Genomic DNA, 26361 nt, shown 5'->3' on the forward strand with positions numbered 1-26361 from the left:
AAGACAAGGGGTGGAGGATAATGGTTTGTGTTAGGCTCTAGAGCCTACGACACAAAACACACAGGACTCCCTGGTATGTGTCTTAACTCTTTATTCCCAATACAACCCCTTCCTCTCTACCCCCTCGGCTCCCTCCGTCCTCCCACCTTCCCCTTTCAATCTCAGTCCACCCCTCTTAAAGAGCTTGTGTTCTATTCTCCACTGTAACACCCCCTTGCTAATCAGGGAGGTTCACGGTCTACATTTTCTCAATAAGGTGTGCACGTTTTTGTGTCACCCACTGTGGGTGGCCTGGTGATTCACGGGTTTCCCCATCCTGCTCTGTGTCCGGTGGGTCTCTGGTTTCCTCCACTCTCGGTTCCTCTACTTCTGTTGCCGTTTCTTATGCCGGCTCGGGTTCTTCCCCATACAGCTTGCGGTAGAAAGAGGCATTGCAGGTTATTTCTCCTCCGTCCCCCATCGCGGTGACCATCAGTCCTTTTAGTTCAGTCACAAGGAGTGTTTCCAACCCGTATCGTGGGTCGGTCTTCTTCTGCTGCCTTTGCCTTACCAGCACAACTTTGCCTACTTTGCTCTCCTCTTTCTGTCTGGCCATTCCTTCGCCTTCCTTTTCTTCTCTGCATCTCTTTATCTAATCTCTTTGTCCTGTTCTGGTGTGTAGTCTTCTACTTGTGGAAGCTAAGTCCTTGACTTGTATTTGATCATCAGTTCTAGGGGCGTCCGTCCCGTTGTTTCATGTGGGGTGTTTCGGTAGCCCCTTAGCATTTGACAGATGGCTTGGGGTAACAACGTCTGGTCGGCGGTCGCATTCTCGTGGGTCCACTTGATGGTGGCCATGAAACGTTCCACCATGCTGTTGGTCTCTGGCCATAGTGGGGTGATTCTCTGGTGGCAGAAGCCTAAGTGGGCAGCAAATCTGTGGAATTCTTGTACCTGGAATGGGGGGCCATTTTCGGTCTTCACTGTGTTGGGAATTCCCCACTCACTGAACAGTTCGTCGATCACCCCCACATTGTGCTGAAAGGCTGTGGAGTGTTCATGTTTTATGAGTGGGAGAGTGAGTACTCGTCCATTGTCACCAGCAGGTTTCTTCTTTCTTCCAGGGTCCATAGAAATCCATGGCTACTCTTTGGTATGATATGATATGATAGTTTATTTATATAGCGTCTATACACAATGTGTTTCAAAGTGCTTCAAGGCAAGGGTGGGAACAAAAGAAAATACAATGACATTCTTACAGGCCATGAACAGTAAGGATGTGAAATTAACTATCGTACTTGGCCTGACGACATTTCAGATATTGCAAGAGCTAAGACATAGGTAAGGAAGGGAGAGAGAGAGTGGGAAGGAAATGGAGACAGACAGGCAACTACCGTACTAGTCCTGACGACATTTCTGGTCGAGCCGGAGAAAACAAAAGGTGAGGGAGAGGGGTGCAGAAAGGGAGGTGAGGAACAAAACAAGCGACTATAGTACTAGGCCTGACATTTCAGATAGTGCTGGAGTGGCGGGGGGGAGGAAAAAAACAAGTAAGGGGAGGGGAGAAGAGACAGACGAGGTTGCTATCATACTAGGTCCAGGGACAATTCTGAAAGGGTAAGTGCATAGAAGAAAGTAAGGGGAGGAGGGGGGAAGATAAGAAAAGGGAGAAAGGGAGAGGAGGAGAGAACAGAGAGTAAGCAGTCAAAAAGAGTGGAGAAGCAAGAGGGGAGAGCGAATACAATTGCAAAGTCAGTAGTAACACATAATGTTGCAAGCCTGGATACAAGATGAAGATGGGAACAGCATGATTCAGGGCCACCATGAGAAAGGGTAACGCACCGTCAATCAATGAAGTCAATAAAAGTCAAATCCAGCATTGGCCACAAGACGATGATGGTGAAACCAGAATGTATGAGGACAGAGTCCTGCAGAAGCAGGCTGGAGGGGGATCAGGGGAGAATAATTAGCAAAGCAGGCAACACCTGTGTGCGAGAAGGGCAGGGCACAAGGGAACGTCACGGAGGGACCAGAGGGGTGGGGATGGCCTGTGGGGACAGAGAGAGTAAACACATGTTGGTGCATGCTTACCTGCTATCTGATCAGGGGTTCGGGACCTGGATCCTCCTGGTCTGAACAGATCCAAACAGAAATTGCCCATTTCTTAGGCTGCCCTACGCTTTGGACGCCCGGGCGAGAGACGTCCTTGATCTAAGAGTTAAGAGCAGGAAGGAAGAGGCAGGGCTAAGAAGGTGAGCGGTGCTTAGGCCAGATGACCAAGATCCACTTGCACCTGCTCCCCATCTGCAAAGGAAAAGAGGCTGGAGGGCTCCTTAAGTAGGGAAAAAGTGCAGCAACCAGATAGGCACCAGGTGGACGGGGCTTGCAAAGTGGGGAAAAAGAGCAGCAAACAGGAAGGCGCCAGGGGTCGGGACTTAGGCCAGGTGACCAAGAACCACTTGCACCTGCTCCCCATCTGCAAAGGAAAAGAGGCTGGAGGGCTCCTTAAGTAGGTAAAAAGAGTGGCAACCAGGAAGGGACCAGGTGGGCGGGGGTTGGTAAGTGCGGAAAAAGAGTAGCAACCAGGAAGGTGCCAGGTGAGTGCAGCTTAGGTCAGGTGACCAAGAACTGTTCACTGCTATCTTCTGACAAGTTATACAATGCATTAAGGTGTCTTCTACAATGGTGTCCATGTATGGAAACCATACCTGATTCCTCAATATCTTGTTTTTATTGGTGACCCCCCGGTGGCCTTCATGGGCTATGATCACCGGCGCATTCCTGAGACTCTAGGCGGTTGCCTCGCAGGAGTGTTCCTTGGTCAATTGTGGCGAGCTCGTTCCGTATCTTCACCATCCTGTTTAGATACTTTTATCCACCACCCCCTTTTCAAACTATTCCTTGTTGAGGTGTTTCTACTTGTTGGCGTATGTCAGGCGTATTGCCATTTGGATCGTGGGGTCAGCCCTGCTTTTGTCAGCAAACGTCTTGCTCATGATGGCGGGAGGGAGGGCATTGAGTGATATTTATGATATGTAGTCCTCTGCTTCTTTCTCCATTTCTTCTTCCACCTTTCCTTCTTGGTATCTCGAGAGGTAGTCCGCTGGGTTGGCATCACTGCCTGGTTTGTGGACAATTTTATAAAAATATTCCTGTAGTCTGATGCCCTATCTTTCGATGCGTGGGGGCATTTTGGTTTTTTTGGATTTCCACAGGGAGAGGAAAGCCTCGGTGTCCGTGATGAGGGTAAACTTCCTGCCAATGATGGAATTTCTCACACACCCATACCGCAGCCAGAATTTTCCTTTCTGCTTGAGAGTATGCTTGTTTGATAGGTGACAGTGCCCTGCTGACGTATTCAACTAGCTCAGTCCTGCTGTGTTTGCTCGGGTCCACCTGGGCAAGTATGGCCCCCAAACCAACAGGGCTGGCATCGACTGTGAGTTCTGTGTCCCATTTTGCATTGAAGTAGGCCAGTTGGCAGTTGTTGGCCAGTTTGTCTTTGATGGTGCGGAATCACAGCTGACCCTGACAAAATAAAGGCCACAGTCAACCTCGATGCCGCCACTGGAGTTGCTGAACTGAAATCATTCTTGGGGATGGCAGGGTACTGCACCACTACATGCCGAACTACACCACACTCACCGACCCCCTCCGGAAACTCCTCATGAAAGACTCCCCATTCCAATGGGACACGCACTGCCAGGAATGCTTCCTGGCAGTTCGTGTCCCACTGGAATGGGGAGTCTTTCATGAGGAGTTTCCGGAGGGGGTCAGTGAATGTTGCGTGCCCTGCCAGGAATGATTCCTGGCAATACGTGTCCCACTGGAATGGGGAGTCTTTCATGAGGAGTTTCCGGAGGGGGTCAGTGAGTGTGGCGTAGTTCGGCAGGTAGTGGTGCAGTACCCTGCCATCCCCAGGAATGATTTCAGTTCAGCAACTCCGGTGGCGGCATCGAGGTTGACTGTGGCCTTTATTTTGCCAGGGTCAGCTGTGATACCTCGATCCAAAAGGATGTGCCCGAAGACGCGTAGGCTTATTTGTTGATGTCACATTGAGGGTGAGGCCGGCTTTATGGAGAATGTTACATACTGCTTTTAGTACCCTGTCGTGTTGTTCTTTGGTGATCCTGAAGACCAGTATTTCGTCGTTGTAGTTAAGCGCACAGGGTACGGGGGATATCAGTCTCTGGATAGTCTCTTGAAATATTTCCATGGCGGACGATATCCCAAAGTTGAGCCTCTTATTGCGGAACAGTCCCTCATGCGCGGTGAAGGTAATAATGGGTCTGGAGGCAGCGTCAATGACTAGCTGGTGATACCCTTGGTTCAAGTCCAGTTTGGAAAACTGAGTGGCCTGGTTAAGTCTCACCAGCATGTCCTAGATGTTGGGTCCTGGGTGCCTGTCCCTCTGGATTGCAGTGTTGGGGATTTGTATGTCCACACTGAGGCACAGGCGGCTGTAGGCGTAGGTACCACTTCTAGGGAGGACATCCAAGGTGTGGGGCCATTCACTCTCTCGATGATGTCATTGTCGAGGAGGAGTTGTAGTTCATGTGTTACTTGTGCTTGTAGATGGAAGCCTATTCTGCGGGGGTGCTGAGGCACGGGGCGGACTGTCGGGTTAATGTGGACGGTTATAACGGTGTCTTTCAACCTTCCTACTCCTTCAAACAGTTCCAGGAAGGTGGATTTAAGTTCTTCAATGTCGAGTTCCTGGTGGGATATGGCTCTCAGGATTTGAGCCCCAGGGGGTAGGCCTTGTATGATTCCTGATGGGTCATACTGGATGTCAATTAGAGCTAGGGCTCTGGTAGCCCGGTAACTGAGGAGATATCTCCCAGTTGTCGGACTGTGGATGACATGAATGGTAGTGGGTACTCGTCGCCCTCTGTGAAGCAGGTCGCAGCGGAATTGTCCTTTGGACTATAGCGGAATGGTTGCCCCCCATTGAAATATACGTGCCTGAGACGGGCATAAAGAGTAGGTATTAGCTATGGCACTGTATGCGCCCTCGTTCATGACCTTGACTGTCACTCCAGTGTCCACAATGAACTGGCTATTTAGCCCCCCTATATGGACTGCGACCTTTGGGGCCGTACTGTCATCCGATGTGTCGCAGATGAGTCACACATACTCCTTGCTGTGCTGGTCGTAGGTGTAGTATGGTTTGTCCACTGGGTGTTCTTCTTTGTTGGGTGGTGGGTTCTCATAGGGATCATGGATACTGTACTCCTGCGCTGGTCCCTATTACACAGCGTAATTTACCAGCGGGCTGGGTGCATAATCATATGTGCCTGAGTATCTCATGGCGGTGTCAATATTGTTCTTTTCCACCTCTCTTATGAACTCTTGGTGGGTAGGGTATATCGGGGCATTTCTGCCTGGGAATGTTCTCCTGCCGTCCTTTTCTTGGTATGATCGAGGGATAGACCTTCTCAGCGGGTCATATCTCCTGGTCAGAGCAGATGATGGTGATGGTCTGTATGCAGCAAGCACTGGGGCTTTTTCCCTGCACATCGCTTGAAAGTGGTTTTCTTGTTCACACTTCATACACATCTGCCCTATGGCTGGGCACTGTCCCGTGTGGGGAAATTTGAAGCTGCACCTGTAGCATTGTTGCTCCCCTAGTGGATGTTGGTTTGGGCTTCGGGGTTCATATCGTCCTGGTGGTCTGGGGTATCCGGTGTATCCTTGAGGGCCACAGGCCACGGCTGCGATGGTGTAATTTTTCTCTGGGTTCTCTATGGCTGCTACCTGCACATATACTCTTTCATACATCCTTGCTAGGTCCACTATTTCTTGCAGTGGGAGTTTTTTTTTTAGGTGTTTTTGGAATTGTGAGGACGTGCATCCTTCTATTACTCTCAGCCTGATGGCTTCATCATCATTGAAGTTGGCGAAGTCGCAGAGTGTAATTATTTTCTGAATTCGGAGGATTAATTTGCCTATTGTTTCATGTGTCAACTGTGCACATTGGTTGAAAGTGTACCTCTCATAGTTTCGGTTGAGGAGAACTATTAGCTTCCTGTTAACCACAGCGATGAGGCGTTGATACATGGCTTTTCGTTGCATCAGGATGGGCTTCAAGATCCCTTTGATATCTTTCCCCGCTAAATTTGCGAAAATGTCTATTTTGTTTGGTGAATCCTGGTCACCTATGGTTCTCGTAAAGTCCTCAGACTCCTCCATCCATTCTTCCCACCTCTGGCCCGGGTCGTGATGTGATTGTAACGTGAATAGGTTGGGGCGCTGAATGAATGTGGCTCTGGATGTTAGGCTTGCCCCATGACAGCTTGGGCTTTTGCTCCTGCAGCTGCTTGTGCTCCCTCCAACATATTGCTGGCTATTTGGAGTTCCCTTTGGCTGGCTTGTCCATCTTATGTGCAGTGTTGGGCAACTCTTTCTGGCCCTATCCTCGGTGTGGGCTTTGGCGCTTTCTCCCTGGTGCTTCTGTTGGCGCGTTTATTTATCAGCCTTCACTGTGTGGGCCGGCTGCAGCTTTTTTTTTTTGTGTATCCTTTCTGTGTTGCTGGTGCTTTCTTTCTATGTGCGTTGCCTCTAGTTATCTCTGCTTTCCCTTTCATTCAATGTTCTCCTTTCTGTGGCTGTGGGGTTGTGGTTTCCCAGTTATGTAGCGTTGTTGTGTGTGTTCATTATTTTTTTTCCCTTTATTATTGTTTCTGGTTTTTTTTCTGAGGCAAGGTTGTGTGTACTACACGCACTACACAGCCTCTTTACCAGACTATGCCACGTGGCGGGCAGCTTTTGCTGCTGCCTTCCCCGACTTCGTGCACCCTCCTTGTGTCACCCGGGCCGGGCCTCCTTACCGCAATCTCCTTGGGCGCGTGTGGTGCCGCCGTCCCTCTCGTGCTCTCCATGCGCTCCTGTATATGTTGGCGGTGTCTACTGTGGGGTGGAGGGCCGTTGCACCCTTGTGTCCCGACCGGTCCCTGCACTGGCTCCTCCTGGTCCCTGGCATGTTCCTCCTCGCACGCTTGCCAGATCTGCAGGTTCGCTGCTGTCGTCCCCTCCTCGGTCTGGCCTCCTCCGTTGGTGTCCTTGCCTCCTTCCCAGCGGTGTGACGTCGGGCGGCCGTCTCCTCTCTGGTCCGCACTGTGCTCGAGGTGTTCCACGTGCTGCGGTCCTGCGCCGGGTTATGGCACCTCGTCGCCAGTTGTTAGGCCCTAGTGTGGAAATCGAAATAATATTATACCTCCTATCGCATTGTTTGAATGTATGTTGGCCTACGCCAAGTTGTCTAAAACATTGTGTAAATAGATTCCGCGGCAAGGTCTTGACCTTAATGTATTGTGTAAATCGCCATCTTGGATTTAGCCGCCATTTTAGGTTCTCTTGTAGTGTGGAAGTCACCCTGAACAACAAAATGGAGGCCGAATGACATTTCGAGTGGGATTCTGGCCATTGGGACCTCCACACACATGAATAAGTAATATGCTGGCAGGCCACTTGTTGGGGTTGCGAACTGAGACCTTGTCCTATCCCTGACCTATGTGTAAATGAACAACTGTGTCAGCGGAACTGATCAAATGCATACATTATGGGATTGACCTGGCAACGAACTCTAGGCCTGGTTCCAAGAATGGTTAACCCGCGAGGGGATTGGCCAGAGCTGGATAAAAAGTATAATAACCCGAGTATCCCAATGTACGGTCTCTCACACTAACACGGCGAACTACCATTGATCTGAGGGCCGAATAGCTATCCGTTTGTCAATTGACTTTTGGTAATTGTTGTATCTTTGAATAAAGCGCTTTGTATGTCCTTTGTAACCTGTGTTGGTGTGTTTCCTTTGGGCTTCCCGGCCTCATATCAATTTTTCTGTTTCCACAGTTGGCGCCTGAATAGGGACCCTCAAGATTGATGCCAGATCATTGAAGGTTGACGCAGACTATCGAACCGGGATTGGACGGTGTGATTCTGTGGGCCCGACCGATCGAGACGCGATACCTCGGCAGCGCTGCACGATCCGATCCTTGGATGATAGTCGTGTGGTCTGACACGGCATCTTGACGAGGGTCCAATTTTGTGGCGGGCAGATTTGCCAAAACCACCAAACACAAGGTAAAATTCGTTAGGTAAGTTCTTTGGTAAACCGTACGGTCCTCCTTAGGTTTGGTCAGGTGCAGTCATGACCCGGCTCTTAATTTAACCCTGACAATTTGAATTTGGCGTATTGTATCTGCAGACACAATTATTGAACCAGGTAACACCAATTTTTTGTGAAATGCCTGGGAAATTGTCTAGCTGCTTTAGGGCTCTGTTCCGCAGCGATCGACAATCCTTGGAATTTAGCCGCCCGGCACCACAGGACGGGTCGCCGGCGTGTACTATGTACTGTAAGTATGGCATTGGAAGTATAGTATTTAATGATATTTGGCACAGACAGACCAGACATGCCTCCGAATTTCAGTGGCCAATCAACGGTAGTTTTGAGATCCCCCCTATTGAATACTTAGAATCGATCTTGTTAAAGAAAAAGGCTAGACCAGCAGCCTTTGATGTGTTACAGAATTGGAAGAAAGAAGCATTACAGCAGCTTAAAAGTAGGGATAAACATGCACGTAGTCATAAAACAAACGCTGAAAAAGCATTATTATATGATAAAGAAAAGCGGTCAGAATCAGTTAAAAATATGGATAGAGCCTTTTCACTCGGGATCCAGAAAATGTATCCCTCTAAAGATTTCCATGTTTCTGAGGAATTTATTGAGAAATTATTAAATGAACGCAGGCCCGATGCCTCAGCGCCACCTCCGTATGCTCCTGTTTTAGGCGCTCTGCCCATTCCTGCTGTTGTTCCTGTTGTTATTCCTGTTCCCCCTGTACAGCCTATTGTTCCTAGTCCTTTGGTTATTGTTCCTCCGCCTATCGCGCCACCCCTTCCCCCTGCACCGATAGTTGCACCTTTGTTAAATTTACCTTTACCTCCGTTCCCGAGTGGCCCCGTATTGACTGAAGTCGATTCAGGTGCAGGGTCAAAGATCGTGACTCGTAGTACTGTTTCTGCAGATAAGAAACAGGAATTGTTTGCATGGGCTAAGCATTGCATGGAGAAAGGTGATCAAGCTAATGTTTTTTCCACATTATCTAATTTGAATAGTTTTCCCGAGAAAAATGTTTTTATCGAAGGTTTGGGGACTCATTTGTGTGTGATGTGGGGTAGATTACAAAATTCGGATCTTCCACAAAGGGTGAGAGATCTGAATGCTTTGGCACTTTCGAGGGACACAGAGCAGAAAGTATATGGACATGTTGAAAGATTGTTTGAGTTTAGGAAAGACTTTGAAAAATCACGAGATGAGGATGATGAAGATGATAGAATATATGTACAGACACGGTTCCTTCCGTGCCGTAGATCGGCACCTGAGGAAGTACGAATTTGTACTAAAGATGCGGTTCGATGGATCTCGGATTCATCGATACCGCCAGACGAAGTGTATGACACGTATAGTCAGTATACAGTAGAAATGCAAAGAAAGGTAATTCAGGTAATGGTACAGCACCTACAAGAGGAATGTGCAAGGAAGAGGGTTAGTTGCCCCATAGAATTATTGGGGATTTGTAAAAGGGCTTTTTCGCCCGACACTTCTACAGCTGCCTTAGCGCTCGACCTGGCTCTATTGCTTAGTAAGCGGCCAGAGGTACATATATCTCAGTTGCCTATGAGAGAGGTTCCTCCGACCTTTGTCCCAAAAGTTGAGATCCCCGCCAACGCGGCGACTGGTGCCCCCGCTGTGGATATCACTGCACATTATGTATCACAATTCGTTCACGTCCCGTTTTCACGACAGGAAGTGAACACAATTAGACAATCAGTTCCCGATATTAGGAAAAACCCGACAGGGTTTTACAAAGAAATAGTGTCCGTTTTACAGTCCTCTGTGTTCACCTTGAGTGACATTGACTTGTTATTCCCTGTACTCCTACCCGTAGATGTATGGAAACAGGTTCGGACAATAGACGATGTGCCGGGGCTGGGAGATACATGGGCAAATATGATTAGAATTGATGGAGAAAGACCAGCTGGTGAGAAACCACCACAGGTAATACTTACTTTACCTGATAGGATTGTCGCTAAACTAAAAACTATAATTCCAGAAAAAAGGATTATTTGGGACAAGCTTACGGCCTGTGTCCAAGGGAAAACTGAAGACGCCACCAAATTTTTTAATAGATTCGAGCAGGTATTTTCTGACTTCAGTGGACAGGACTTAGGTACAGAGTCGGGGAAGAGGTTGTTTGTGGACAAATTTGTATGTGGATTGTTACCTGACATCCAGTCACAAATTATGTCCTCTGAGAGCGCCTGGCAGGCAAAATCTCAATCTGAGGTTTTGCACATGGCTCAGTATTATGAGAACCGTGTTAATAATGAGAAGGAAAAAATTGAAAAGAGAAAGGGAGATTTGAAAACCAAAGTATTATTACAGCAAATTATTAGAAACCCCAGAGGAGGTATGACACAAACTAGAGGTCAGTACGCTCCAAAAGGAAATGCTCCTCTGAGTCCTGTAAATATTAATCAATGTGCTTATTGCCGCCAGGAAGGTCATTGGCGAGCACAGTGCCCTGTCCTTCGCCAGAGGTCAAGCAGTGCGTTTGGGGGTATGGGTAGACGACCTAGGGGCCGCCCTGGAGCAAGGGGCCCTGACAGAGGTCAGCTTTTACAAGATTCTCAGCAACCTTTTTCACGGGAAAATCAGATCTCGAGTATGGACTCGAGAAACATATTTGATCGCCCTTCTGCTGCCTACCTTTCTGAAGAGCTTCCTTCTGATGAGGCTCTATTTCATTAGGATTGCCCGAAGCAGGGTTTGGAACCTTCGCCTATTCCCGTTCATCAGAAAGGCCCCTACGTTGAATTATTATTAGGGAATAGGAAACACCAGTTTTTGATTGACACTGGAACACAGAAGTGCTCCATTGATCATTCTAGGGTTCCAAACATCCCACTGTCAGGGCAAACAAATGTTTCCGTAGGGTTTTCTGGTATACCAACTGTCTGTCCGGTTTCTGCACCGGTATCCGTTTCTTTGGGTCCCTTGACGGACCATTGTCCTTTTCTTCTCACTTTGAACTGTGGAGAGAATTTGCTGGGGTTGAATTTGTTAAAGAAATTGAACGCAGTAATTCATTGTTCTTCGGATGGAGTACGGCTAACGGTTTCACCACAGCAACTTCCTAATTCTCAGTTCTTGATTCGACCTTTACCTCCCGAGTGCAGCATTGTCCCGGAATGTTTGTGGGCGGTGGACGACAATGATGTTGGAGTGTTACAGATTGAGCCCGTTAAAATAGTCCTGAAACATGGGGTGAAACTGCCACGCATCCCGCAGTATAAAATATCAGTCGAAGGTGAACTTGCTTTGAAATGCATTGTCTCCGATTTTGTACATCTTGGGGTGATCGAGGAGATTACAGGTAGTTTGTGTAACAGTCCGATCTTACCCGTATATAAGAAAGGCGACAATGCAATTCCATACCGGTTTATAATTGATCTTTGTGCTATTAACCGAGTGGTCGCCCCACAATTTCCAATTGTGCCTGATGTGACGACGATATTAACAATGATCCCTGCTACGGCTACGCACTTTAGCGTTGTGGATTTAAAGAACGCTTTCTTTAGTATCCCTATACATAAAGAAAGCAGATATCTGTTTGCGTTCACCTTGGGGGGACGCTCATTTACATTTACAAGGGCACCTCAAGGGTATACTGAAAGTCCTAGTATTTATAGTAGAGCCTTGAAAGAGCAGCTCGACACCCTTGAATTGCCACCTGCTTGCACGCTGCTTCAATATGTTGACGATTTGCTTTTGGCTGCAGACTCTGAGAGTGCTTGTAAAGAAGGCACTGTATTGTTGCTCGTTCATCTAGCTAAAAATGGTCATAAAGCTTCGCTTAAAAAATGTCAATATTGTTGTCATGAGGTTGCCTATCTAGGCTACCTCCTGTCAAAGGAGGGGAGAAGATTGACACCTGAAAGCATAAAACACATTTCTGGCATGTCTGTTCCAAATACACAGAAGGAAGTCAGAGCCCTGATAGGTATGGCTTCTTACTGTAGGTTGTGGATCCCGAATTTCGCACTAGTGATAAAACCGATGTTGGCTTTGACGAAGAAGGGCATTTCTCTGCCACTGCCATGGGAATCGGAACATCAACGATCATTTGAGCTTCTCAAAACCGCGCTATGTTCGGCACCGGTTCTGGGTACTCCAAATTATGACAAGGCCTTTGTGTTGTTTGTGCATGAATGTGATGGATGTGCTTTGGCTGTGTTAACACAGGAACACGGAGGGACGAATAGGCCGTGCGGCTACTACTCCTCCGCCCTTGATCCTGTCGCATGCGCTTTGCCAAGATGTTTGCGCGCTGTCGCTGCTGCTGCCGTGTCTGTAAAACAGAGTGAGGGAATGGTCCTAGGCCATGATTTGATTCTGATGGTACCTCACTCTGTTGATATTTTATTGAACAAAACCCAAACACAACACCTCACCTCAGCACGGTTAACAAGGTATGAACTAATTCTGTTTGCCCCTCATATTCAAATTAAGAGGTGTTGTGTTCTCAATCCGGCTGAACTCTTACCTTTCCCGCAAAACACTGTTTGCGGTGACGGAGAATTACATGACTGCCTGTATACCACTGAACAAGAAACGAAGGGCAGGATAGATCTCATAGATACTCCTTTGGACAATGCAGAAGGGGAGCTGTTTTGTGATGGCTCCTGCTTCAAACTTTCGAATTGTACATCTACAGCTGCTTATGCAGTTACTACATTGAGCAAAGTTGTCGAAACTAAGAGAATTTCGCATAACTCCGCGCAGGCCGCAGAGATTATAGCGTTGACCCGAGCTTGTGAACTTTCCCAGGGGCATAGAGTCAATATATATACTGATAGTCAGTACGCATTTGGGGTGGCTCACAACTTTGGTAAGCTTTGGTCGGAAAGAGGGTTCCTGACCTCACATGGGACCAAGATTCAGCATGGCCCCTTGATAGTGCAATTACTTTCGGCACTCTCACTCCCTAAACAGTTAGCGATCATGAAATGTGCAGCACATCGCAAGGTCATAGATGATGTAGGCAAAGGGAACGCTTTTGCGGATTTGATAGCCAGATAAACGGCCACAGACCTTAGCACGGACATGTATGCTTCGAGGGAAATGAGAGATGCTTGTATAATGGATGAAGGTATTGGGTCTGTGCGAGATATTCAAACTGATGCCACAATGGAAGAATCTAAAAAGTGGGCTGAAGGAACGGGGAAACTGGATGACGAAGGGTGTTGGGTGGATACATCCGAAGGGAAATGGTTGCTTCCTGATTCTTATGTATTGGCAATGGTTACAATGGCACAAGGTCCTACGCATGTGTGTGCCCAGCAGATCACGAAAATGTTAGAACAGGTTTGGGTAAATGACAAGATTCTGGAAACTGCAAAGAGGCACGTCCAGAACTGTTTGATCTGCCTACAGCACAATGTGGGTAAAGGGACAGTGACTCCAAGGGGAGGTTTCGGGCCCCCCTCTGTCCCCTTTGAGGTCATCCACTTTGATTTAATTGAGATGGAACGATGTAATAATCTAAAATATGTTCTTGTCATTATTTGTGCCTTCAGTAAATGGGTCAAGGCTTTCCCCGTCAAAGATGCTACCGCCATGACCACTGCAAAGATTATGGTAAAAGAATTCTTTCCTCGATTTGGGCTCCCGAGGATAATCTGGTTGGATAATGGTCCTCACTTTATCGCAGCAGTAATTTTGCAAATATGTGCAGCCCTATGTATTGAGAAACGATTTCATTCAGCTAGACATCCTCAAAGTGCTGGGTTGGTAGAAAGACACAACGGTATTTTAAAGAATAAACTTGCAAAAACATGTGCTGATACCAAACTAAAATGGCCAGATGCTTTGCCTATTGTGTTATTAGCTATGCGTACCACACCTCAGACTAGAACTGGGCTTTCTCCATTTGAAGTAGTAATGGGGAGACCTGCTAACATATGGGGTCTCCCGAAACCTAAAGCCCTGAGGGAGGTGGAAAATGTATTGCTTGTAGACTAATGTAACCAGTTAACTAAAAATCTGTATTTCATTTACCACCAGGTGAATTCTGCTTTACCTGTACGGTTCACGGGCCCAGGACACGATATACAGCCTGGGAGTTGGGTCCTCGTGAAGGCCTACGAGAGGTCTTCCTGTCTCGCGCCTCGCTGGCGGGGACCCCATCAGGTGTTATTGGTCGCCAGGACAGCAGTGCGGGTGACTGGAAAGAAGAACTGGATTCACGCGACGCATGTCAAGAAACTTCCTCACCCGACGCCACACGTTACAGAAGAAGCAGAACCCCTCGCTGATGCTACAGTCTCTGATCTTGGAGTAGCAAACAGCGCTGTGAGTGCGTCAGAGAAGTTCTCTGAGCCTAAGGAGCTTGGGGAACAGTCCATTTCGTCTCCGCACTCTCTTGAAAATCACTTACGGAAAACACTGTTTCGAGCTCTGCGACTTCCGTCGCCACCGACACGTCGCTACCCTCAGGAAGTGACGATACTTTGCTTCCGGACCACACAATTTCGGGTACCATCAGGTACAATCTTCGACCCAGGAAATAGAACTATGGCACGAGTTTCGTGCATCTGGAAAAAAAGGAAGTGATTGGAAAATTGTCTTGTTATGAGAAAGTTTTGTTGAACAAAAAGGGATTCTGCTGGCTAGGGTTGGGAAGGACTAAGAAATCACGCAACCGTAGTGTCGCCAGCAACGAACATTGGGGCCGTCGATTGAGAAACTACGATGCCTGCCACCTTCACCGCTGCTCCCCGTACTGAACTTGTAAATAAGGGGGTGACCAAATCGAACAATGAACAATGTGCCTGGGCCCCGAAAACGTACTGTTGTGTTTTCATTATGATTATTGTTATTTTTGCAACTGCTGCTGTAGGACTTTGGTATTTCGAAGAAATCTATCCTTTGAAACCTTTATTACCGACCGAGATCGTACCAACTGTTTTGACTCCCTCTGTACACCTTCACACTCTGTCCCCTAGAGACTCCCAACATAGACAAAAGTATCATAATAACACTCTGATGATAGTAATGAATGCTACTCATGCCATTTTTAATAAGAGTAATTGTTGGATTTGTACTCATTTACCGCAACATGGGAACAAGGGAGTGGGATGGTATATACATCCTCTACCTTTAACGACTTCTTGCTATGCCTCTCTTAGAGCACTATTCTTTGGCCGATTGAATGATAGCATCTCAGGGAACTTTGATGGAACTAATTTAAATGATTTCGAGAAACGTGAATTGACTCCCCTGAGATGCTCGCTTTTCGCAAATAGAAGTAAACCTAACATCGCTTCTATTAGGCCGTCTGACAAACTATCTGTTCCTTTCCAAACTCTGATTTCCTTTAAAATGGCTCTGATAGGCAATAAGGATGCTGTACCTCCTTCTTATTCTATAAATCATAGTCCTGACTCGGTTCCCTTCTGTGTACAGAGAAATGGCACTAGGCCAATGGGAGATTTTGAAGCTTGTAAAAATATTGTAAATTTGACAGGGGGAAAACAGGCCTCTGTATGTAGGGGGGCCTGTTTATTTTGTTTGTGGTAGTTTAGCATTTCCCTGGTTGCCCAAGGATTGGCAGGGAACCTGTTATTTAGGAATATTGTTACCTGGGGTATTTGTAGCTAGTACATTGGAGGTTTCTAAGGCTCGCCCACGGCGAGACAACAACGGAGATACCCCTGGGCAAGTATTGGGGGACATAGCTAAATCGGTTGTGCCCTTTTGGGGACAAATAGCAAACTCAGTGAACATTAGGGGATTAGCAAGGGTACTGGAGAGTTCGATCAACCGGACCACGGACATACTCTACAATATGACCTTAGAGCAAAAGGCGATAAGATTGGTAGCACTTCAAAATCGGATGGCATTAGATGTCATCTTGGCAGAACGAGGTGGAGTATGCAAATTAGTGGGGTCCGCTTGTTGTTTTTTCGTACCAGACTCCTCACCAACAATTTTTAAAGCAATTCAGAACTTGCATACTCTCAGTTCTGAAGTCCATCTCCCTGTAGTAGACTGGAACCTTAGTACTTGGTTTTGGGATTCTTTGCGATCTTGGGGTTGGAAGCTGCTTTCCGTAATTCTGGTTATTTTAGGGATTCTGTTATTCCTTTGTTGTTGCTTTCAATGCCTCCCAAGTATATGTGGAATGATAAAGAATTCATGTTACAAGAGGTTTTTATGAACGACCTCATGGCTATAGACATTACAGACAATGATGCGGAATCTATGGATGATAACACATGGAGTTATTTTCAAAAGTATTAGGAATGATGTTTATCACTTGGCATAGGCCAAAAGGAGGGTCTGTGGAAATCGAAATAATATTATACCTCCTATCGCATTGTTTGAATGTATGTTGGCCTACGCCAAATTGTCTAAAACATTGTGTAAATAGATTCCGCGGCAAGGTCTTGACCTTAATGTATTGTGTAAATCGCCATCTTGGATTTAGCCGCCATTTTAGGTTCTCTTGTAGTGTGGAAGTCACCCTGAACAACAAAATGGAGGCCGAATGACATTTCGAGTGGGATTCTGGCCGTTGTGACCTCCACACACATGAATAAGTAATATGCCCGCAGGCCACTTGTTGGGGTCACGAACTGAGACCTTGTCCTATCCCTGACCTATGTGTAAATGAACAACTGTATCAGCGGAACTGATCAAATGCATACATTATGGTATTGACCTGGCAACAAACTCTAGGCCTGGTTCCAAGAATGGTTAACCCGCGAGGGGGTTGGCCAGAGCTGGATAAAAAGTATAAAAACCCGAGTATCCCAATGTACGGTCTCTCACACTAACACGGCGAACTACCGTTGATAGTTTGTTCTGTTACTCTGAGGGCCGAATAGCTATCCGTTTGTCAATTGACTTTTGGTAATTGTTGTATCTTTGAATAAAGCGCTTTGTATGTCCTTTGTAACCTGTGTTGGTGTGTTTCCTTTGGGCTTCCCGGCCTCATATCAATTTTTCTGTTTCCACACTAGAGAGCCTATGACCCAAAACACACACGACTCACTGGTATGCGTCTTAACTCTTTAATCCCAATACAACAACTAACTCCTTCCTCTCTACCCACTCCCCTTCCTCCCTCCTCCGGCCTTCCCCTTTCAACGTCAGTACGCCCCTCTTAAAGGGCTTGTGTTCTATTCTCCACTGTAACAGTTTGGAGGATGCCTCTGAAAATGAAACAAAAGGAAAGAGGCGGGTCCAAGGGATTCAAAGTTAGTAGGAGGAGGCAGAGTGTGGATTAGACGGCTGGAATTGTAGAGGGTGGTATTGGGGGTTCAGGAGGGACTGCCAAAAATGATTAAAAAGGGAAAACGCAGCTAGGTGTTTGAACGTGTGCAGGGACAGTCAAGATGAGCAGGTTTGCGAAAGTAGTCATAGTAGGTCAGAGTTCAGGGGGCAGGTAAGTGCAATTCCGCTGACAATACTTCTTTCTCCCTAAGGTGTTCAGCAGGTGGAGTTAAATGAGTGAGGCATTAAATGTGAATCGTTGGTGGTCGTGGTGTGCGCTTGAATTTACATACATCATGCATGAAAGGGCATGCTCGACTGTATTGATACATTTATCGAAATCTTAATTTTTCGGCTCATCTGATTGTTGAAATTGTCAAAACGTGCACCAGTACAAGGTGCCTCTCAAAAATCACAGTGGACAATTTCAACACGTGCATCCGAATGTCACATTATTCTGAAATCCAATGCAAAGCTTTGCCAGTATTTTAGACATACATGACAATGTTCATGAAATCTCAGTGTGGCAAGAGTGTTTGGATGGGGCCAGATCAAGTCCTCACCAGATATGTTGTTATGTTGCTGGGATGTCTACCACACACTGCTGCCACCTGCATGATCTCCAACATGGGGCACTTTCATGGGTGGGATTAAAAGTCACGAAATATGGTTTCCTATGTGAAGTTTTGTATAACCTTAACTATGGAGTTGCACCTGTATACGCTATGCATATGTACATACAGGCCTGCTAGCTGAGAGCTTCCTATTGCGATCTTTGTGCAGTGATAGAAGTGCACCAAAGCAGTAGTGGAACTGTGGCTACGGGGGTGGATGGGCAGAGTAGGAAGGAAAGGAGCAACGTGCACCACACTTTTCAAGGGTTGCAGTCATGCTGGCGGACAGCCAATTGAGTTGAAATAGATTTCAGTTGAGCTGCAACTGATATCCAGTGGAAAAATGAAGAAGTGTGCTTTAACTCCATAAATAAAAGTTCCGGAATGGTGAACATATATAGTTGCAAAAGCAGTTGAGTTGTTAACAGTGAAAAAATACAAGTAGTGGAACACTGCTCCCGACCATTCACGCTCACTTCGACCACTGTACTTTGTGGGATCTGCAGGCCAACTCAGCCTTTCATCCTTTCAAGGTTGATAAATGAGTACCAACTGTGTTGGGTGATAATTGGATGTAATTGTTCTATGAAGAGCGCTTTGGAGAAAGAGGTATATAAGTAACACGTCGTTATCAGTTACGTTCATGAGAACTTTTTTAAGCTCACAATGTTGTAAAGTTCAGGAGACTTCCCAAAGCGTTGAAAGGAGGACACGCTACTTCTCCCAGCTTCACGGCACGGCACAGGCGGCTTCCCCAAGTTGCCAGAAAGGCTTCTGGGCCTTTGTTGTGTCCATATTTTCAAGCTTATGTCATCCGCCTTCCCGAGCAGTGAACAGAGCCATGTTTAGGACGCCTGGTTCGGTCGGCTAAGCAACACAACTGCCTGGTTAATCATTGCAGAACCCGGCAGCCGGGGGATGAGTTCATATGTTTGATGAGATTACGATCAGCCGTGCTGGAGGGGAAGGTCAATAAGTACCTGGAGCAAATACAAACTATTGTACGCGCGGAATCGTGAAGATGCTGAAAGCCTGCTGGACACATCCCAGCACGCAATTACCAAAGAAACATGCTTTAAGAAAATGATTTAACACATCTGAAATTTCTGAAGCGTTGCATCACCTTTCAAAGCGCTGCTTTTCAAGTGTTCTTTTTCCCGCCTAAACGTCCATCTTTCCCTCGCCAACGGAGTCCAAATTATGCAAACTACGTCGCCCATGAAAATGGTCCATTGTGTTGCACGTCCTGCACTGGCGCCATTTTGTATGAAACAATGGGGCAAAAGCAGTAGTGGAGGCAACTAATAGTGTGCCAGCGGGAGGGTGGGGGACTGGGCACCAGAGGGGACATGGGGAGGCGAACTCTCCCCCCTCTACCCCCCCACCTCCCTGGCTCCTCCACTGTGCAAATGGGCACCTTTGTATTACTACAGGCTCACCTTGCATATGGGCTTTTTGTCATTAGAGGGAACACTCATTCCAAATAATGTAATACCTATTGCTATGTATCACTAAAACATACACACAGGCAATCAGCCCCCTTCATGTGCACCACCCGAGAGAAGGTGGACAGAGGACCGTGAGAGTGCTCTTTTCAAGGGAGAAACGCGGTCCCTATGCACCAACTGTTGAGGTCCCCCATTGGGCGTTGCAGTCACAAACGGCATTCATCCATGGAAGTGGTGGGCAGAGCTGGCATTGGGCGGGCGAGCCGGGCGACCGCTCAGGGCGCCACGCCTCCCAGGGCGCAATTAGCCCCACCACGCCAGCTCGGGGGAGTCTTTCAAGGGCTACCCCGAGCTGGAGTTGTGGGAGAAGGCGCCGCCGGTGGCCTTTTACTGTAAAATGTGCCAGCGGCGGCGGGTGCATTTAAATGCGCCCCTCCGCCGCGGGCACTTTTCATATGAAAAGGTGCCATTAGCCCCACACCACGCCAGCTCGGGGGAGTCTTTCAAGGGCTCCCCCGAGCTGGTATAGTGGCAGACGCCTCATTGTCATTGAATAAACCCGCGGCGGCGGGCTCATTCAATGACAATGGGGTGCTAACGCGCCCTATTTAACCTCCACTTCGGAGCGAGGAAGTTAAAAAAAATAAAAATAAGTGGCCCATCCTGGCCCTGCCCCCTTCCGCCCCGCCCCCTGTTAACCAGAGGCGCGCGTTGGGGGAAGGGGGCGCCAATTCGCCCAGGGCGCTGCTGCCCTTAAGGCTGGTCCTGGTGGTGGGGAGGGCCCTTTTGCACCGCACACTGGAAATCGCATTTGCCAATGTTGGCAGTGGGCAGGCACCACCATGACAGCAATAGCGGGTTTGAACCACTGTGGCAACATCGAAAGCATGCTGCCCTACTCCCGAACACTGCAGGTGCATTCTAGAGCGGCCTTTTCTTTTATTAATGTGGCGTTCATCCCCGTTGCAGAGGGCAGAACTTGGCAGCCCAAGTTATCGGCCTGGGCGAAGCACCCCGGGTTGCCAAAGCGGTAACTCGGGGAGCTAAAAAAAAAGGTTGGAAGATGGTGGCGGGGGAGCTGGCCGGCAGGCGGCTTGGAACGTGCTCTTGTACCGATGGTTCAAGCCCACGTTCCTAGCCATCTGATTGGCTGGCTCCCCTGCCAAGGGTGCTAATGAGGCACAACGCTCTAGACTGTGCTTGCACAGCTGGTGTGCTGTGCACCACGTTCTGCCACAGGCTTTGTTAACATGGCTTGTGGGTTTGATACAATACTCCTTGGAAATGTCACTGCCATAAGTTGTGGGAGAAGCATGGTTGACAATAGTGTGCTGATTTCAGGAGGCGTATACTATTTTGAATTTAAAAGTGCCATCTTTTGTCATACCAAAATATTGCATGTTTGGTATGACCATATCAGTCAACAGCAAAAGGAATAGCATGTTTCCTGTTATGAAGTTTAATTTAAAAATTGGAATGGATTTGAGAGCTATGTCTCTTTTAACTTCTATTGAAACACATTGATTAAAGTACCAGGCTTCATTGGTTTGTAAAAGGAACTCTCATGTGTGGAGCCTTCTGTACGAGTAACACAGATTTAAATGGTGGCATTATACTTGCCACAGTTTATTTATATATTAATGAGTTTTCAAATTTGCACCATGCTTTCCTGAGGTTTCTTCAGTGCATTTGGTATGATACTGTGTGACGGTTTTAAGGACTCCTTCCCTTGACCATGAATGTGGCGCACAATAAAAACGCTTTTATCTTTAATCAACCACAGGTTCTTTATTTGAGTAGGCCCCCAACCCATCTCACACCCACCTTAACAAACACCCTGTGTCGACATGGACCAGGAACCAGGCCGAGCTGTAACAATATGATATTTATTAATTTTATGGTGAAATGAAAAATCAAGCAAAATCAAATAATTGGGCAGCAACCATTGATGTTGTGGCACTACAAAGGCAAGAATCCCCACAACACAGTTAATTCAAACTCCTAACATAATATACAGAAACCTTTCATAGCAAGCAAAAGAGAAATAGTTTTTCATATGCAACAGATAGCATTCAAGTTAGGCACTCCACCTTCACACTCACCCCCAAATTCCTGCTAACTAAATACTTTGTGGATGGAAGGCAGTGGCCAGGAGTCAGAATGAAGAGGGAAAAATCGGATTTTGAATTCAGCCCACCAACCCCCAAGATGGGAGGCCAGAAACAAAAATGAAAACCTTATTTATGAGCAAAGCAGCATAATCAGATTTCACTTGTTACTCGTACAGCAGTTTGCAACCGCAGTGGAAAAGCTAGGACAGGAATTTGTGTTGCTACACTTGAGAGATAAGGAAGCTTACAGAGTACTAGCACCTCTCGGTCATGAACCAGCCCTACTGGATTCCATTGTTCCTTCTGGCATGCTGCCTGCTAGTCTAGCAGGGCTGTGAATACTCACACTCTCAGCCTTTTCATGTCATTGTGGGCCGGTTCACTTATAGATGTGACTTTTGAGTGGGGCAGGGCCTGCCATTGAATTCGGTGCCTGGGCCAAAAACCCAGTTTTTCTGGTTTCTGAGTCCTTTCTATGTAACCAAGTCTTGTGGGGACAAATTTAATGTACACTTTATAGCTAGAACCCCCACCCACATATTCAATCACATTTATGTGTGAGCAAAAACTGTCATTTGACATTAACTTTTAAACAGCATTTTCCTTATTTTCAAAAGAGCAGATTCACACGTGTGTTAATTTCCTTTCATTTCAAGATTACAAATGCAGTTTCTGCAGCCCACAGGATGGTTTTTCAATTAATCATCTGGGGGGTTTTGCATATACTGTTGGTTTTTGGACAGAAAAGGATGCTGCAAAGGATTTCTTTGATAATGACATGAAAAAAAGAGACGCCACATTATTTCTTTCATTTATTGCAATTTGAGCGCAATGGTTCACTTTAAAAGGAAACAAAAGCTATGTTGAGTGAAAAGCAGAACTTTCTCCCCATCATGTGATTTCTCAGTAGACAATGCCGTTATTGGGAGTTATTGCCTAACAGTTAGGCAAGCAGATTAAAGAAAGCATGCAGGGGTGTGTTTCCGTGAAGGGCACAGCTTTGTGATGTTTTAATGAAACAAAGAACAATTTCAAAGCCACTTTGAGTGCTCTGCGCAGGGTATTCAGAGGACAGAACAGCAAATGTAGAGCCATTCTGAATGCAGATCTTTTTCTGGTGATTCAACTGAAGTAAAGCAAATGCAGAGCCATTCTTTAGGTGACAGTGTTCAATGCTCACCACACATGTGCCAGGGAAAGAGAAGCACAGCCGTTTTGGTGGCATTATTTCAATGTGGTTTAGTTTGAAGGGATTTCTGCTTCGGCCTTAAATGTACCCAACAGATCTCAGAAGGAGTGTATTGGTGCTGTTGCATGATGAAGTCTTGCTCATTTTGCACGCAGGGACTACGATTGGTGTAATGGCCTTGTCTGGCTGGAGTGCTATCAATGTCTTGTAACAGTCAAATTATTCTTTGGAAAGAAAGGCATTTAGGACCTTGCTGAGGCATTGGTGCATCTGCTGTGCTTTTAGTGACAAGCACAGCTCTATCACCCCTATGGCAACCATTGTACTGAGTGCCCCTGACCAATCTATTTTCCTTTATGCAACTTTAGGCTATTCAAGTAGTATTGGCTGTACAGCAAATTCTGTTGGAGGCATTAAGGATTGCCAGTCTTTTTAGCTTGTGTTTCCCCTTCCAAAGAGGGCCACTTGGCAGGGGGAGTCTTTGTCTCCTTCCCCTGGAGTTGTTGTGAGTGTGGAGTGGGGCTCACTTGCCCAGTATATCGCGTCTGTCCCTTACCCTGCGACCTTTGCAAGGCTGTGTTTGGGGCATATAATGTACATAAGTCAAGGTGGAAGTCATCACTGGCTCTGCTTCTGATTTCTTAGGCCTACCCCTCCACCCCTCACAAGCGGATGCTGGGATAACTGAGTTTCATTTGTGAACTGAGTGGATTGTTGGGCAGATCAGGTTGGGGAGAAGGTTGGTAAGAATTACAGCTCTAAATTTACAACTGGTCAGTGTACCATCAATCATTAACATTAAAACGTGTGCAGGAATCCTGAAAAGGTCGCGGGCGAGAACGACTCTATGTGCAGAAGTTATTCAACATGCTCTGCGTATTCATGGAATTGTTTGCGCAAAGTGACCGTACACTCAAGTCACGTCCGGGTAACACCCCCACGCAAAGCAGAAATAGCCATATACAGCTAACTGCGTGCTCCTGGAGACAGTGCATGAGGTACCCCGCTACCAGGTCTGCACCTCAGAGACACTGTGCTGGTCCCCCATAACTATTACCGACACCCCAACAACATGCTTAAAAATTCCTGCAACTCTGATAACCGTTCTTGCTCCCTCCTACACAGCTTAATCACACCCCTAATTTCTATCGAAACCCAGACTGCGTGCAGGCACCCCTAAATCTACCATGCGATCTTACCTCTGCGCAGTGATTCTGATGTGCATGTGTCTGTATGCCTGCCTTCGGGTGGCGGTTACATCGAGAGCTTTGCGTGGTGAATTTCGGTTGGTGGGTCGGTCAGATCCATGAATACGATTTACCTGCACATTTGTGGGCATGCAATAGACTCATGTGGGCTGTGCCTCGGAATGCCCACATTTTCCCTGGTTCTACCCCATTTTCTGAGTTCTGCTTCCTACTCCGGTCTTTGTGCAGGACACTCTCCGCAATGTGTTTCACGCAAGGCACTGGCCCGCTCGCAGAGATGTACCAAGCCTGCACAAAGTCCTCGTAGAGTACGTAAAAGTCCTGAGCAGTCGATTCCATGAATCGACAAACTGGATGTCGCATGTGGTTTGACGCTCAAAGTCCGTATTTACAGCACAGATTATTCCATGAATTGGGCCCTCAATGTATCACATTAGTGCCAGAACAAACTTGTTCATAATAGCTGTAGAGAAAAATATCAAACACTACACTCTATCTTTTTTTCTAAATTCTACAATGCACTTCTCACAAGGGTATTTTAAGTTACAACACTAGCTTAAACACATGGTGCTGTACACTCATTCCCTGTAAATACTTTCAGTTTAAAATATTAATAATCTTTCTCCCATGCACAGAATGAAATACTTACAAAACGTGCTTGTTTGACTTTGCTTGGTATACTCGAGGCTGAAATACACATAGCATTGGGGCCCTCCAAGTAGCCAGTTAAAGTCTGCAATCCTTAGCCTCGTTACTCCTACTCCTCTCATTCACAGATCGTTGGGAGTCACCAGTCTTCATAGGGCCTCTTTCTAAGCACACATACAGGCCCCTCTTCAGATTCAGAAAAACATCTGCCCCCAGTTCCAACTGCTGTCCAAAATACCCCAGAAACAGCCAATATTTATTTATTTTTTATTATTTTATTCAGTCAATTTGACTTTTTACAAAACAAATACATCAAACATTTCTTATTAAATCCTTAATACATAGCAGCCAATTCACACTATTTCCATTTAAATATGTACATCAATAAAAGAAAACAGCTTAATATTGAAACAGATCAAATACCAAAAAAGCAAAAGTCCTGTCCACCCAAACTTTCCCCTCTATGTATACCCGTATGCTGGCTATTTCATAGGACATGTGTCGCATTATAGCTATAGATTTGTGAGAATGACAAGGACTAGCTATCATAATCACAATATACAGAGTGTATATGCTGGAGTAGAAAGACGAGAAATCCTTTAGTTGAACCCAACATAAAAGTTTATTTTAAACAATACTGTTTTTCCCATTAGTCATGATGTCTAAAGGGAACTGTGTCAGTAGGTAACATCTTTACTATATAGAGCCAAACCCTAAACAACGCTATGTGTACTGACACTGAAGGAGAGTTTAAACAATAAACCCAGAATTCAACAGATTTGATTGAATCATAATTATGAACGAAGGGCTCATATGTTTACATATACAATGTGCATAAAGTTGATCACTCAGTAAACAAATGCTTAGGTGTTTCCAACAATTGCTTTTCATGCAAATATGGCAATGTCTAACTTCCAAATGTTTTTTTCCGCTTTGGACCCAGAATGGACACTAACGGCAGTTCATTTATTCAAAGTCACAGCAGGAGCCATCGCACTTCGAGATTAGGATGCAGTGTGATATAGAATTATGGTCTTTTATAACTATGTACCACATTTGTCACGTTGCTTAGGCTTTTTAGGGTGGCAATATGTGCATAGTTTTTATTCCAATCATAGAGGTCAAATTTCGCTATGAATGATAGTTTCAAGTTTTGATATCCACCCTTGATGCACCAGTTTGGGTACCAGTTATTAGCATGGATGGTAGACATCACCAGATCATCAAAAATTTAGCTAATGAAACTGCATCGTCTCCCACAGTTTGTCCCCAAAATATTTAATAGGGGGCAAGGAAGTGCCATCTTATCCTTCAAGTAAAGTTCTGCCCTTTTCCTTTCGACCTGTCCTCCCAAAGAGATTAGCCCCAGCTCCCAGCGAACAACCTCCATAGGGACAGAAAGTCTTAATCTCAGCAATTTTCCCCAAAATGTCCCCTCAAGGCAGTTAAGCCATTTTAGGCACCGCAACCTCAACACCTCTAATCCTTATAGGATAGCCGGTCAGAAGCACTGTCTGTAAAGGGCCAATGTCTCAACTGAGTACCCTGCCATTTGATAGGAAAAGGTGGCAAAGAGGTGGTTCAGCTGTGCTGTTTTCCTCTTTTTGTTTGCGAGAATATAGGGATAAAATGGCCCTGCACTTATTTCCAGCCCTACGTACGGGTAATGATCCATGTATGACACTTCACCCAAAGAACAGTCTATCTTCACCCTGCTTACCTTTTTCACAGAGATTAATAGGGACTTGGTTTTACTATATTAATCTCAAGGCCATTCTCCGCGGAATATTCAGCCAAGCACTTCCATATGGATTTGC

The sequence above is a fragment of the Ambystoma mexicanum genome, chromosome 6q (genome assembly GCF_040938575.1).
Source record: "Ambystoma mexicanum isolate Mex_15411 chromosome 6q, UKY_AmexF1_1, whole genome shotgun sequence".
Lineage (NCBI taxonomy): Eukaryota > Metazoa > Chordata > Amphibia > Caudata > Ambystomatidae > Ambystoma > Ambystoma mexicanum.